This window comes from Anabrus simplex, chromosome 4 (genome assembly GCF_040414725.1).
Source record: "Anabrus simplex isolate iqAnaSimp1 chromosome 4, ASM4041472v1, whole genome shotgun sequence".
Classification (NCBI taxonomy): Eukaryota; Metazoa; Arthropoda; class Insecta; order Orthoptera; family Tettigoniidae; genus Anabrus; species Anabrus simplex.
Window position 1 is genome coordinate 235,277,287 of NC_090268.1, and position 14,800 is coordinate 235,292,086.

General features: G+C 40.4%; 1 long non-coding RNA gene across 2 annotated transcripts in view; it reads left to right on the forward strand.

Annotated features, from left to right (window-relative positions):
- The window catches only part of LOC136872608 (uncharacterized), a 64,424-nt gene extending 52,696 nt beyond the window's left edge, over positions 1 to 11,728 (forward strand). For both annotated transcript variants that reach the window (XR_010859961.2, XR_010859960.2), the window contains exons 2-3: positions 8,667 to 8,760; positions 10,556 to 11,728. This is a non-coding gene — a long non-coding RNA (uncharacterized lncRNA). The remainder of the gene's footprint in view (positions 1 to 8,666; positions 8,761 to 10,555) is intronic.
- The last annotated feature ends 3,072 nt before the right edge of the window (positions 11,729 to 14,800 follow it).

The following is a 14,800-nucleotide window of genomic DNA, read 5'->3' on the forward strand; positions in this document are numbered from 1 at the left end:
CTCAGGTTTGCCTTCAATTGGAGTGTTTTGGCTGTTTGGTTTGGTGAGATATTTGCATGAGATGTGGCATTAAATTGATTGTTTTTCAGCCTTCTGTGTAGCTTCCAGGCCTTGTGGCTGTTTTGGGACAAATCAAACTCTTCCCATCTCTCTCTCTTGACATCGGATGATTGTTGTAAGTACTTCTTTCCCTGCAGTGGAAGTTCCCTCACTCCAAGGGCTATTGTCAAAGAACTTGATGTTACAAGTGAAATATGTAATGCGAGTGGAATGTATTTTTTTTAAAGTCTTTGTTTGTAAAATACAATATGATGTTTTATTTTTATTGACCTAACCTGTACTGTATAATGTTGTAACATAGGCATTTGTAAATAGTAGAATTCTGTCTATAGTTCCTGGAAAGATCTAGAAAGTTACATAACTTTTGTACAGGGTGTGTTACTTCAAAATGCTACCTCTACGACAGTGGTAACACCAAACAAGGCACAAACACAGTTAAAAAGGGAAGGTAAGAGTACAATGCACAATATAAGAAAACACTACACACTCGGAAAAACAGTAGCTAGCATTACGCGGGTCTCCAACAAAACAAGTACGTAACTATCAGTGGGGCCAACTAGTGAACGACAAAACGGGAAGATGGAAGGGCTGGGAACCTACCAAAGGCATGGACATGGCTTAGATAGCAGATTCCGAAATAAATGGCCGTGATCCTTAGATTTTAAAAATATTATTTAAAAGATAATTTTACAAATACATTCCAAGTTACGAGCTATAAGTTCAGTGATATATATAGCTTATTTCGTAGCAGTGTAAACACAAATTTCAAATCAACTATACATCTAGTTACCAATGCAGTAGTACAATGCAATTTACAGGTTATCCAAAATGTAGTGTACCTAAAGTGATACAGAACTATCAGAGGCAAACCCCAAGGAAAATCTTATTAAACTACAATATACATATTTTAGTGAAACAAAACGGGAATGCCTCGGAAACGAACAGGTAAGTCTAGCTGACAAACTAAGGCGTCATAAGTAACTAATTTGGTGAATCTAGGTGAGGTTAGGGCAGACTCCTGTATGAAAAGCAAATCGGAACATTACGGAATTTTTAGCAGGAACGGAATTCAAGAGTGCTTACCCGAGGAGAGTGCCATCCCGAAAACCGGGGGACGTCAACCAGATAGGCTGCTCGCAGACGGATAGACCAAGACCGACAGATTTCAGGATACCGAATTCATTCGAACACTGCCTCGCTCACTATATATAGGAATTACTGGCCTTGGAGGCAACCAATCAGCGTGCACATGTTCCCTATCGCCACCTAGACTCACCAATCACAACCTTACTTTCGATCGAGAACTTTGACTAACATTCTAGAATACGCATGATCGCGAAAGTCGTATTTTTCCAGAATAGACAGAACACACTTTCTAGAACACATACCAACAAAGTAACACACCCTGTACAAAAGTTATGTAACTTTCTAGATCTTTCCAGGAACTATAGACAGAATTCTACTATTTACAAATGCCTATGTTACAACATTATACAGTACAGGTTAGGTCAATAAAAATAAAACATCATATTGTATTTTACAAACAAAGACTTCAAAAAAAATACCTTCCACTCGCATTACATATTTCACTTGTAACACTTGAGATACTTCAACTTAGCCTTTGTTTCTGGAGCAAGGTCCTGGATGTAATTTACCTGCAGCCTCAAGGAATTGATAACTGTGAATATGTCATCACATCTTGGACCAACTTGTCATGGTGGTCTGGTGTAGGGGTTGAGGATTCCCCCTTCTCTCATCTAATTCTTATGCGAATTGTTGTCAGTTTGCTTTTCTGAAATTGATTCTGTGACAGAAGGGTACTAGCTGAGGTTTAACTGCAGCCATGACTTGGCACATAATTTTTTGAGTGTTTGGTATTGGGCTGCACAGAGTCTTTACACATTGCTGGACGATGTTATATCCAGGTCTCCTCCTGCTACTGTTAAAGGTGACTTTCATCTCATCATGAATAAGAACTTTGAGTACTGCTTCTCCATTTTCATCATCATCATCATCATCAGGATAACCCCAAGTGATACTGTGGCTGTTTAAGTTACCTAAACAATTCTAACCTGCCTGTTTTGGAAGGGCTGGAGTTCTTTAAACATGAAAGATATTTGGCCCCAGGAGCATCTGTTTTGCCCTTTCTCTACAGAATCATCTGGGGTAATTCGGACTGTCAACCTCCCTTTTCACCTGTACAATGTGTATTAGTAGGTTTCTTCAGTTAGTAAAATGAAATGGCATATGGCTTTTAGTGCTGGGAGTGTCCGAGGACATGTTCGGCTCGCCAAGTGCGGGTCTTTTGATTTGACTCCCATAGGCGACCTGCGCGTCGTGATGAAGATGAAATGATGATGAAGACGATACATACATCCAGCCCTCATGTCAGCGAAATTAACCAATGGTGGTTAAAATTCCCAACCCTGCCGGAAATCGAACCCAGGACCCCTGTGACCAAAGGCCAGCATGCTAATCTTCAGTTAGTATTCCTGCAACATAGAGCACATAATGGTCAATAAAAAAAGGCTACTTTAAAATATAGGCAATTTAAAACAGAGGTATTTTAAAGTGTTCTAAGTGTTATATTCATGTTTGACAGACTGAAATGCTGATGATTTATATTAACTGAGCCAATGCAGAAAAAGAATGGCTTCATTCTTAACAAACTAAGTAGTCTTTCACATGAAGAAGTGGGGAGAAGAATTCATGGAATTGGTGGACACAAACCCTTCAACAGTGTACTGTAAGCAAGCATTTTTTTGACATAAAGTTTATCTTAAATATAGAAATCCTCTGTTAAGTTTTAATGAAATATAATGAATAATGGTGCTTGCTTCATTGTACTGCTGTAGAGTATGAGATGAACCTGTGCACTTCGTCTTTCTAACTTAATTTGAGGCACAGATGTACTAGTAATATTCTGGATAACTAGAAAATGGATAATAGAATGTCTGTGACCACTTATATTGTTGTTGTTGTTGCCCCCCCCCCCCCTTCACGTATAAGACTTCTTGAAAGTGTGGAGCAATTGACCATGAGACACCTAGGTTAATCTGATGTTTCTTCCACCTCTGGATAACTGGTAAATGGATAATAGAATGTGTCTCTCTCTCTCTCTCTCTCTCTCTCTCTCTCTCTCTCTCTCTCTCTCTCTCAGTTAATGAACTCTTGTTCTCTTTCAACACTGAGGGCCTTGAGTTTAAGAAGATAGTGGGATATTAAATTTCATGCCCTTCATGGCTGTTCCCTTTATCGTGCCAGAACCTTATTTGAAGGGTGGACGCCTTCTGTTTTCTTTTCTGATTATTATGAAGGGAATTGCCTTTAAAACCGAGCTCGATAGCTGCAGTCGCTTAGGTCAGCCCTGAAGATGGTTTTCCGTGGTTTCCCATTTTCACACCAGGCAAATGCTGGGGCTGTACCGTAATTAAGGTCGGTACAGAAGTGCACTGGTGATTCATCTATGATACTGTATGTAAGGTAGGATGTAGTGAGAATTTCTTGGAAAGTGGTGGTTACAGATGCTGAAAGTGTTGAGATTAAATTAATTTATATGAAGTGTGAAAAAAATGTAGTATGGTGAACTCTTTGTTACAATACAGCACAGACAGAAAAAATATTATTGTAGAGGGAGTAATTGTTATAAAGAGGGATTTAGAATATTGGGTTCTCATATCAATTGGTCAACACAGTAACATCTTAAAATCAATATTAATAGCAACATCGTATCCTTTAATATGAGGCTTGCAACAACAGAAATGTACCAAAAAATAAAACACCTTACCTATGTTCAGCAGAGTACATTCGTACTGATCACATAAGTTTAATTTCTCACACACAATTATTGTTGTTCACACTATGCAGCGCTCTACAACAGTAAACTACCATAGTCAGAAAAATCTGAAATGACAGTCTGTTTCACATTCCTCTTCACAGACAGAGAAACACACAAAGACCTAATTGCATCAAGGTTCACTGCTACAGTTACAACAGTCCTTGAATTAAAAGCGTGATACTTCCACCTTCCAATGCATGTATTATTTGTATTATCAAAAAAGAATAATTATAAGGACATGTTTCATTTCAGCTTATGTTAATACATGCTTTCATTAAATTTTATCCCTTCTTTATGGACTCCTATAACAGCTAATAACACTGGAAGATTCAAGGTCTAAAAATCTGTGTGGCACTATATTTTACAATCGAGAGGATTTCCTCCTCCCCACTAACGTGGCAGCCCCACATCTGTCAGTTGAAGGTTGCCTACATGAAGAGACTTAATGTGCTTAAGTTTCTCAGTGGCACTTCGTGGGGGGCTGACCGTGCGGTGCTGCTACGATTTTACACGGCCACGGTCCACTCCCGCATTGACTATGGAAGTGCGGCTTATGGCTCAGCATCAAAATCTATGCTGAGTCTTTTAGACAGTATTCACCATATTGGAGTTCGGCTGGCAATGGGAGCTTTCCGTACTAGCCCCATTCCCAGCCTACTCGCTGAAGCGGGAGTTCCACCTTTACGGATAAGGAGGCAGCAGTTACTTCTCACGTACGCTGCCAAAATTCATGAAATGCCGCTACATCCAAGCTGTCAATGCATTTTTAGTACCCAATACCACCAGAGGTACCAAACCGGCTGAAAGCCACACGGCCGGTTGGGTTTCGAATTGATAGCTTGTGTCATGATCTGAATATCGATATCAGTGATTGTCTTGAACAAACTTTCAATGAGTTACCTCCGTGGTTAGTTCCGCGACCGGATATACGTCTCGATCTACTCTGTGGACCCAAGGTGAACATGGATTGCTCTGTTTATCGGAGGTATTTCCAAGGCTTTGTGTACCAATATCCGGCCGCGAAACGTGTCTTTACGGATGGTTCTAAAATTGGAGATAATGTTGGTTGTTCTTTCGTCACCGATGACATGAGCACGAAGATCTCACTTCCTCGTGTATACTGTGGAGCTTTACACCATCTTAGAGGCTCTGCAGTTTGCACTGTGTGACGAAAGAAGCCACTTTCTTATGTGTACCAACTCGTTAAGCTCTCTGCAGTCTATTGAAACCTGTTTCTCGCAACACCCACTGGTGCAGCAGATTCATGACCTTCTAGCCAGGTTAAGTGATGCTGGCACCAGAATTACTTTCGCGTGGCTTCCAAGCCACGCTGGGTATGCGGGGAACGAACTTGCGGATGAAGCTGCAAAGGAAGCGGTACTTTTACCTCCAAGACCTGTCAATGTACCTGCTAAAGATATTTGTTCTCAGCTACGTCAAACCATCTTGGCGTCATGGGAATTGGAGTGGCTAGCTATCCGAACTCCCAACAAGCTGAGAGCAATTAAGAAGACAACTACCGTGTGGCGGTCCTCTTCCGGCCTTCACGGAGAGAGGCCATAGTATTGTGTAGGCTGAGGATAGGTCATTTATGATCTGCGCACTCTTCTCCTAAAGAGAGAAGACCCCCCCAGTGTGTTCTTGTGGTGCCAACTTCACCGTGGACCACATCCTCACAGAGTGCGCCAATCTCTGGCCTAAGACGGAGCCTCGGCCTGCAGGAAACACTCGAACGCATACTAGCCGATGACGCGACTACTGCTGATCTCGTCATCCGCTTTCTGTGCGACAGTGGACTAATCAAGGGTATTTAAATTACAAGTGTACTGTTACTAAAGGAACGCAGGTTCCCTTTTGATTCGTTAGTAACATTTTCGGCCAAATACAATAATTTTTCTTTTTGTTTGATTTTGTACTGCGTTTCCAAATTCCTTTGTTGAATATTTTTTTTTTAATTTTAAATTTTAAATTTCTTTTCTACTAATTTGTTCAGAGAGGATGATTACCTTGTTGTACTTCCTCTTAAAACAAAAATCACCACCACCACTTCCTCCTCCCCCCCTGCCGTTATAATTTTACCTTATACTATAAAAATGACAATCTATTAAAGAAAACTATTTAAAATAATTTATGCTGGGTCCACCTTGTCAATACACTTTTAATGATTGGAAATTACATACAATACACATGTTCAGTGCAGAGCTTTATGTAATTATTCAATAATTTACCAGTGAGATAGAACAATATTATAAAGACATAGTGTTTTGCACGAAGAAGAAGAAGAAGAAGAAGAAGAAGAAGACTGTGGCATAATTTTTTAAAAATTAACGTATCCATTATCTGTGTTTTAATTAATGTGTCTTTATCATTTTTGTTTTGTTATCTTTGAAGCTGAAGATGTCTCAAAACTAAGAGATGAAACATGGCCTTGTAATTAAGTGTTCTCTTTTGATAACACAAATAATAAAAGCATTGAAAGGTGTAAATCTCTTGATTTGAATTGTATAGCATCAAAGTGGTTACCTAATAATGAAGTTTATCAGTTGTAGTCTTTGGAATGCACAACATTGTGATGAAACAAGGTAACGAAGGGGTTATTTTAGTTATTCAGCTGTCTGATAGCTTCTGGACTGCCATTTAAATCCTTCTGGTATGTATACTACCTAGATATTCCTGGAATCGTGTAGCTGCAGAGTTCCCAGAGTTGCTGAACAAACCCTCCCCTCAAGTAAGTACACAGTTATAAAAGCCCGCCTTTGGCCATGAATTTAATACCTGTATAATTTGTACTAGTTTCAACTATAGTGCGAAATGCATACAATTTTTGAGGAACATAGGGACATTCACTTCAAACTGAATTAAACAATAGATCACTACATCTGATGAAAAGAAACACTTATTCATTTTACTATTTAACAAGACATAATTTATAAATCAAATGGCTCAACTGTACAGATAAGGAATACCAACTCCCAGATCGGCTCAAGAACACTTGGTTACTATAAGGGCATTGACCAGCCACAACAGTTTTAATGTGTCATTTTAGTTTCAATTTTTAATGTGTAGGTATGTCTTCATCAGTGTTTTAACTTATATTTTAAATGAAGATATACCGAACTGTATTCTCTAATATTGGTTGTATGTAAACATTTGTTTCCAATTATATCTTGGCTGAAGATGACCCAGTGTATGCAGGGTTGAAACTAGTACCCGTTATATAGGACATTATATTAAGCTGATGGTATTGAATAGGTGGACCTTTCGCTACCCTTTGATAATTATCAATACGGACCATAATGAAATTCATAACTTATGGTGGCCATGATCGTTGAGGCGTTAAGTGTATATGGTCTGAACCAAATAGGTGGCTGTGTGGTTTGGGTCATGTAGCTATCAACTTGCATTTGATAAATGGTGGGTTTAAACCTCTCTGTTAGCAGTCTTGAAGATGATTTTCCGTTATTTCCCTTCACACCAGCAAATACTGGTTTTGTACCTTAAGTCCATAATTGCTTTCTCCCCACACCTAGCCCTTTCCTATTCCATCGTTGCAACAAGACCTCTCTGTGGCAGCGCACATAAGCAATTTGCAGGGAAAAAAAAAAAAAAGTTGTGGTGGGGAAGGAAAAAACAAGATGTGGTCTGACACGTTGGTTAGCTGGTTTGAGTCCTGTTGGTGGAAGATAACTTCACCATCAGAATGTTGGCCAGCAGGTAGGAGAGGTAGGGTATACAAGTTTTAAATACTAGATTGCGTGCCAAAAGCTTAAATTCAATTCCAAAACCTCTCTGCAGTGTTCATATGTAGCAGGGCATATGACACTGTTGATGGCGATTTGTACATCGGATGGAGACAAGTCTTTGATGTTATTCAGCAGGAGGTTATGTACCTACACTGTATTTCATCTTCTCTCTACCTCATCATCTTCTTCGTCATTATCATTGTCATCATCGTCATCCCACATTCAGACATGTGCAGGTCACCCATGAGCGTCAAATAGAAACACCTAGTCAAGGCAAGCCAAACATACCTTCAGATACTTCTAGCACTAAAAGCCATAAAATAAATAAATAAAATAACAGCTATAAACACTCTTGCTTGCTGTGTTTACACAACATGAAAGTTCAATCGTCTACCTCAGTCGGGATCGAACCCACAAACTTAAGAGTCAGACGCTCTTCCACTGATCCACCAAGGCAGCTAGTGTCACTGGAAAACTTTCATGATCATTTACAATACCGTACTTATTATTTGTGATTCCACAAAAAGTTTTCTTGAGGATTTTTCAGACAGGTTAAAGTACACTGAGCAAGTGGCTATGTGGTTTGGGTCACATAGCTGTCAGCTTGCATTTCTGAGATAGTGGGTTTGAACACCAGTCAGGGCACTGAAAATGATTTTCCATGGTTTCCCTTTTTCACAGCATTCAGATCCTGGGGCTGAACCTTGATAAAGACCATATTCGCATACTTCCCTTCCCTTTCATCACCATAAGATCTGACTATGTTGGTGTAACATAAAACAAATAATAGTAAACAGTAAATAGTGTTCTTTCTTAGGAAAATTGTAGAAAGGATGTTTATGATAATATCAAATATTGTGTGCAATTATTTGTGGATTGTATTTTACTTGTACATAAATAATATCATTACCCTAATGAGATATTTGAAATATTCAGTTGGCTGGTATAAGCTCATTCTTAAGTTTAAACTTTTATTTATGAAATTGTCTATTCATATCAAAACTCTTTATTATTTTATGTTTCAGTACTTACTTCATAACATTTACAGGAAAGAAAATGGGTGATAATGAGGGTCGTGTTATAACCATACTGGAGCCACCTCATGTTCGAGGCTACCGGGTGAGTAGTGATATTTATGAAAATATCTCTCCTCTAAAGGTAATTCCACGTAAGATTTACATCATTTCTGCTTCCATTTAATGTTTTAAAACTTGTGTGAGCCATAGAGATTTTTTACCGACCACATGCTGTGGCATATTTTATGATGTATTTAAGGTGAATGTTCTGCTGCTATGAATTTATGAGATGATGCAGTAATGAATTCTAACTGTGGACGCTGTTAAGAGAGGATTTTTGTAGTACTCTGAAAAATTTCCTATCACTTTGGAAAAACATTCAAGTCCTATATATGGACTAGCTGATGTACCCGTGCTTCACTACGGAATTCTACATTGTACACAGAATTCTAGGTTAGGTGGTGTACACGTTGTGAGTGAGATTGTGTTAAATTGCATAGCTCTTAATGTTACCCTAGAAACGCAACAGGGAAGTCACCAAATTCTTTTCTCATATGAAGACTGAGTTAGGGAATATTCATTGTAATGGTAGGCCCTCTTGCCTACCATCATTCACAATCAGGTTGGGGAGTTTTCATTATAATATCAGACACTCACTTTCCACCTGCCTTTTTACATCCTCAGAAAGACTGTCTTAGTGGATTTCCCAACTAAAATGAAAATAGGTTATTACAATAACGTCAGGAGGCATGGCACAATTAAAAGCAATGCTTTCATATGAAATACTTGCGAACAAATGAAAATTCACACATTTTCTCACTTTACTGTGCTACTGATCTAACAGTGCAATGTTCCAGAGCTGGAATGACCAAGCCGCAGACAGACGTGATCCGCGAATCGTCTGTTTTTGGGAAGGGGGGTCAAATAGTGGAGATGTCCTTTTATTAATCAGTTTCATAGGAGTACCCAATGAGTCGGAAAATCTCAATTCACTACACTGGTGGCGGAAATATCCATCTGACTTGGAGGCAAATTTTTCCTGCAAGCCAGAGGAGAAACCCCCTCTTCACTGCTAATTTGGAATAAAATGAATGTAGAATTTAATAAAAGATAAGAGGAAGAAGCTTTCCTTAAGAAACGGGTTATTTTTGGATTAGGCCTAAATTGTAATTCTAGACCAGGTCATACTACTACTATTACTACTACTACTACTACTAAGTGAGCTTCTGCCTTAAGTGTGCACACTGCTCAATCAAAGCAGGAATCGAATAGTTGTAATACTATGATGAGCCAGTGTGTTAAGTACCAGCAGTATCAGAAAATGTTTGAACCAGAGGAATGGCATGCTAAAGAAGAAAGTTTTCTAACTCCCCAGCTATTTCCCGTCAGTATGCAGTCAGGTACACTGCAGTAATCTGATCTATCAGAGTTGAATGGCAGCATAAGAGACAAAGAACATCACAACAATGTAATGTTATTGTTGATCAACATTATGGGCTTTCAATATTGTAGTAGGCCTTCACATTTAGTTTTCTTCCAACTCTGAAATACCACTCTTATCATAGTCGGTACGGTACGGTAAAACTGAATAAAACATAAATGATTGGAAACTGTATTCTCTATCATTTTTGTTATGTAGCACTTTTCAATAGGACCAGAAACATAGGTAATTAAAAGTTAAATTTTAGGCGGCTTCCCGTAAACTACAGTTTCAACCAGGGTGACATCTCCTCACCAAACTCGTAAATCTAACTAATACACACCTCGATTTTTTTCACCTGGGTGGGCCTCAACTTTAATCGAAACTCAATCGAGCCCAATAAAACATAAATAGGCAGACGCCTAGTTGGCTGTCGCCTCCCCTATAATTACAACCATGTCTTACTGCATAATTCCAGGTGTGGACCTCGCTATACTGGAAGATGACATCTATGAAGACTTGTTAGCGGTGGACGTCCCGGCCAGCAATGCATATAGACTGTTGGACCGCACTGCTAAGCCAAAAACGCATATAATAGTACAACTACCAGGGGATCAAGCGCCGCCTTCTAGCCTCCGGAGTCACCATTCATAATAAAACTTATGCTGTGGTACCAGCTCCTCCATACATTCTACAGCAGCTAGCCGCACACCCTCTCCATATTCCCATCCTCCAGGAGCCTCCACCTTATACACCCCCCCCCCCCATTGTCTCCTTCCCTCCCATCAACTACCACCATAACAACCATTACAACATCAGTTTGCACCTCTTCCACAACTCCAACCACCACTACCACGTCCTTTCACCCATTACCCATAATGGGAGCATCCCTCCCACAATTCACACCTCCCCCACCCCAGCAACCCCCTACCACCACACAGGATGTGACAGAAGCTGCTCCACTATCGCCACCAGCGAACGCCGCCGCCCCGTCAGCACCAATTCAGCAGATAGCTCCGCCTCCTCATGCCAGGTTCAGCTGCGTGCTACGGGGAGTAGCACCTGGCACCCCAGACACCGATATACTACAGGAACTCAGAATAGCAGGCATCCCTGTCCAAAGAGCCACCAGGATACGCAGCGCCCATGGCCCCACATATATGGTGCGACTGCAACTACTAACAACAACTGACATCAAACAACTTATCAGCACCGGATTCCAAATCCAAGGACAACATCACAGAGTAGAACCCTCGCACTCTCCACCCCCACCCAGCTGCCAACCTCCAGTCACTGCACATCGCCACCTCTGCCCACCCCTACTCCAATTCCCCCATATTGACAAGTCTATCCACCCTTTCCTCACACAGGCTACAGCCCCATCCCCACCCACATTGGATCTCCTTCGCCTCCTTATCACCTCACTCCACAACTGCACAACCACCCTCCAGCAACTAACCTTATACCTACTCCCAGGCACTCCCATCCAACCTTATTTAACCCACATCTTCTCTTCTCAGCCTAGCTATGTCTAACAACATGTATGTACCAGTATATCAATCTGTAACACCTCACCAATAATTGTATATCAAATCTGTATATAAATCTGTAAACACAATGTATCTCTAACACTTCACAATAAAAGCACGGAATGGACTACACTCCTTAGCCAAGATGCCACATCTTCACATCTCCTAATACGCATTCTCCTTTACCCATCTCCTAACTCCATCAAATCTCCACAACCCCGTCACCTCTCCTGGCCAGAGAGAGGGCATCACCCTCTAGTTGGCCCGCCCCTTCCCTTCGGGAAGGGGAATGAAAACATCCCCCTAGGTCCTAACCAGGATGAATCAAACAGCTTAGACTGTTGTTTTTTATTCACCGACTCTATATACCGATTTTCATTAAATCCTGTTAACCCATTTTCTCGTGGCTCGGCGTTGATATGGACTTAGCAACAAAAATACAAATTCATGAATATCTGTTATCATAGCCGGTAAAGTAAAAATGTGTAAGACATAACGCTATATAACTTTAGTTATGTAGTATTTATCAATAGGATCACAAATAATATAAATATTTGATAACTAAATGTTAGGCCTTTCCCTAAACTACCATTTCACTCACCGTGAATAAAATAAAATAATTTATAGCCTAGATTGTAGAAGCTCATTCCCCGTCTCTACATTCCGAATTTCATTCAATTCCCTTCAGCTGTTTTCTCGTGATGCATGTACATACGTACAGACCGACAGAAATTACGGAAAAATAAAAAGTGCATTTCCTTGTTACTGTGGACATGACCGATACAGAAATATCATTCTTTTAAAATTCTGAGCAATGTAAAGACAAGACTCTTATTTTATATAATTATAGATTTATTTACAAATTGTAGATGTGTCACAGCTCTCAATGCTGGAAAAGAAATCTGAGTTACATAATTGCATGCTAAACATTTTTACTTGACTTATAAATTAAAGAGTTACAGTATTCTGACAGGTTGTCAGGGTCCTTCAAACTCAAATAATACACCGAGTGATAGCTTGTGTTTTCTTATCAACTAAATAATGGGTGTCTTTGAAAAGGGTTCCAATATTTCCAGGTGAGGCAACTTGCAACAAATGATGGAAGGAAGGTTCTATAAACATTGGTCAAAACCAAATATATTTGGATATCACCATGTCGTTGATCTACTCTTCACAATGTGCTTGATGTGTCCGCCATCCATTGCAAAGCAGCCTTCCACTCTACATGGCATGGAATCATGCATTCAGGAGGAACACCTATGGCTGTTGCCAGATTGCATCACATGCATTGTACGCGTGTTCTTGTAGTGTATCTACATAAGTAATGGGGACCACATAGATCATAGTGGTTGTAGTAAGGATGTAAAGGAGAGTGCGTATAAGTCTCTAGTAAGACCCCAACTAGAGTATAGTTCTAGTGTATGGGACCCTCACCAGGATTACCTGATTCAAGAACTGGAAAAAATCCAAAGAAAAGCAGCTCGATTTGTTCTGGGTGATTTCCGACAAAAGAGTAGCGTTACAGAAATGTTGCAATGTTTGGGTTGGGAAGAATTGAGAGAAAGAAGAAGAACTGCTCGACTAAGTGGTATGTGATACAGATGTTGATTCCCATAGGGAATCTGAAATATTTGTCCTGAATGAGTAAATTTATAATACCAATATAAATGGTCCGTTATTGGACATTATAAATTTTCCAGCTAACTCATTCTTGGTTGCCAATGTTTCGCCCTCGTGTGCTAGGGTGGGCTCATCAGTTGGTACCTAGCACACCTACCAATACGCTGGCTAGTGCATACCATGGAGGCCACTGCGTAGGCTAACTGGGGCCACCGGCAGTGCCAATGCACTAAGAGACTTTGTCTCATTATCAAAAATTGATGCCTGCTTGGCCATCAGATGATACAGATGTTGATTCCCACAGGGAATCTGAAATATTTGTCCTGAATGAGTAAATTTATAATACCAATATAAATGGTCCGTTATTGGACATTATAAATTTTCCAGCTAACTCATTCTTGGTTGCCAACGTTTCGCCCTCGTGTGCTAGGGTGGGCTCATCAGTTGGTACCTAGCACACCTACCAATACGCTGGCTAGTGCATACCATGGAGGCCACTGCGTAGGCTAACTGGGGCCACCGGCAGTGCCAATGCACTGAGAGACTTTGTCTCATTATCAAAAATTGATGCCTGCTTGGCCATCAGATGATACAGATGTTGATTCCCATAGGGAATCTGAAATATTTGTCCTGAATGAGTAAATTTATAATACCAATATAAATGGTCCGTTATTGGACATTATAAATTTTCCAGCTAACTCATTCTTGGTTGCCAACGTTTCGCCCTCGTGTGCTAGGGTGGGCTCATCAGTTGGTACCTAGCACACCTACCAATACGCTGGCTAGTGCATACCATGGAGGCCACTGCGTAGGCTAACTGGGGCCACCGGCAGTGCCAATGCACTAAGAGACTTTGTCTCATTATCAAAAATTGATGCCTGCTTGGCCATCAGATGATACAGATGTTGATTCCCATAGGGAATCTGAAATATTTGTCCTGAATGAGTAAATTTATAATACCAATATAAATGGTATTGGTATTATAAATTTACTCATTCAGGACAAATATTTCAGATTCCCTATGGGAATCAACATCTGTATCATCTGATGGCCAAGCAGGCATCAATTTTTGATAATGAGACAAAGTCTCTTAGTGCATTGGCACTGCCGGTGGCCCCAGTTAGCCTACGCAGTGGCCTCCATGGTATGCACTAGCCAGCGTATTGGTAGGTGTGCTAGGTACCAACTGATGAGCCCACCGTAGCACACGAGGGCGAAACGTTGGCAACCAAGAATGAGTTAGCTGGAAAATTTATAATGTCCAATAACGGACCATTTATATTGGTATTATAAATTTACTCATTCAGGACAAATATTTCAGATTCCCTATGGGAATCAACATCTGTATCATCTGATGGCCAAGCAGGCATCAATTTTTGATAATGAGACAAAGTCTCTTAGTGCATTAGCACTGCCGGTGGCCCCAGTTAGCCTACGCAGTGGCCTCCATGGTATGCACTAGCCAGCGTATTGGTAGGTGTGCTAGGTACCAACTGATGAGCCCACCCTAGCACACGAGGGCGAAACGTTGGCAACCAAGAATGAGTTAGCTGGAAAATTTATAATGTCCAATA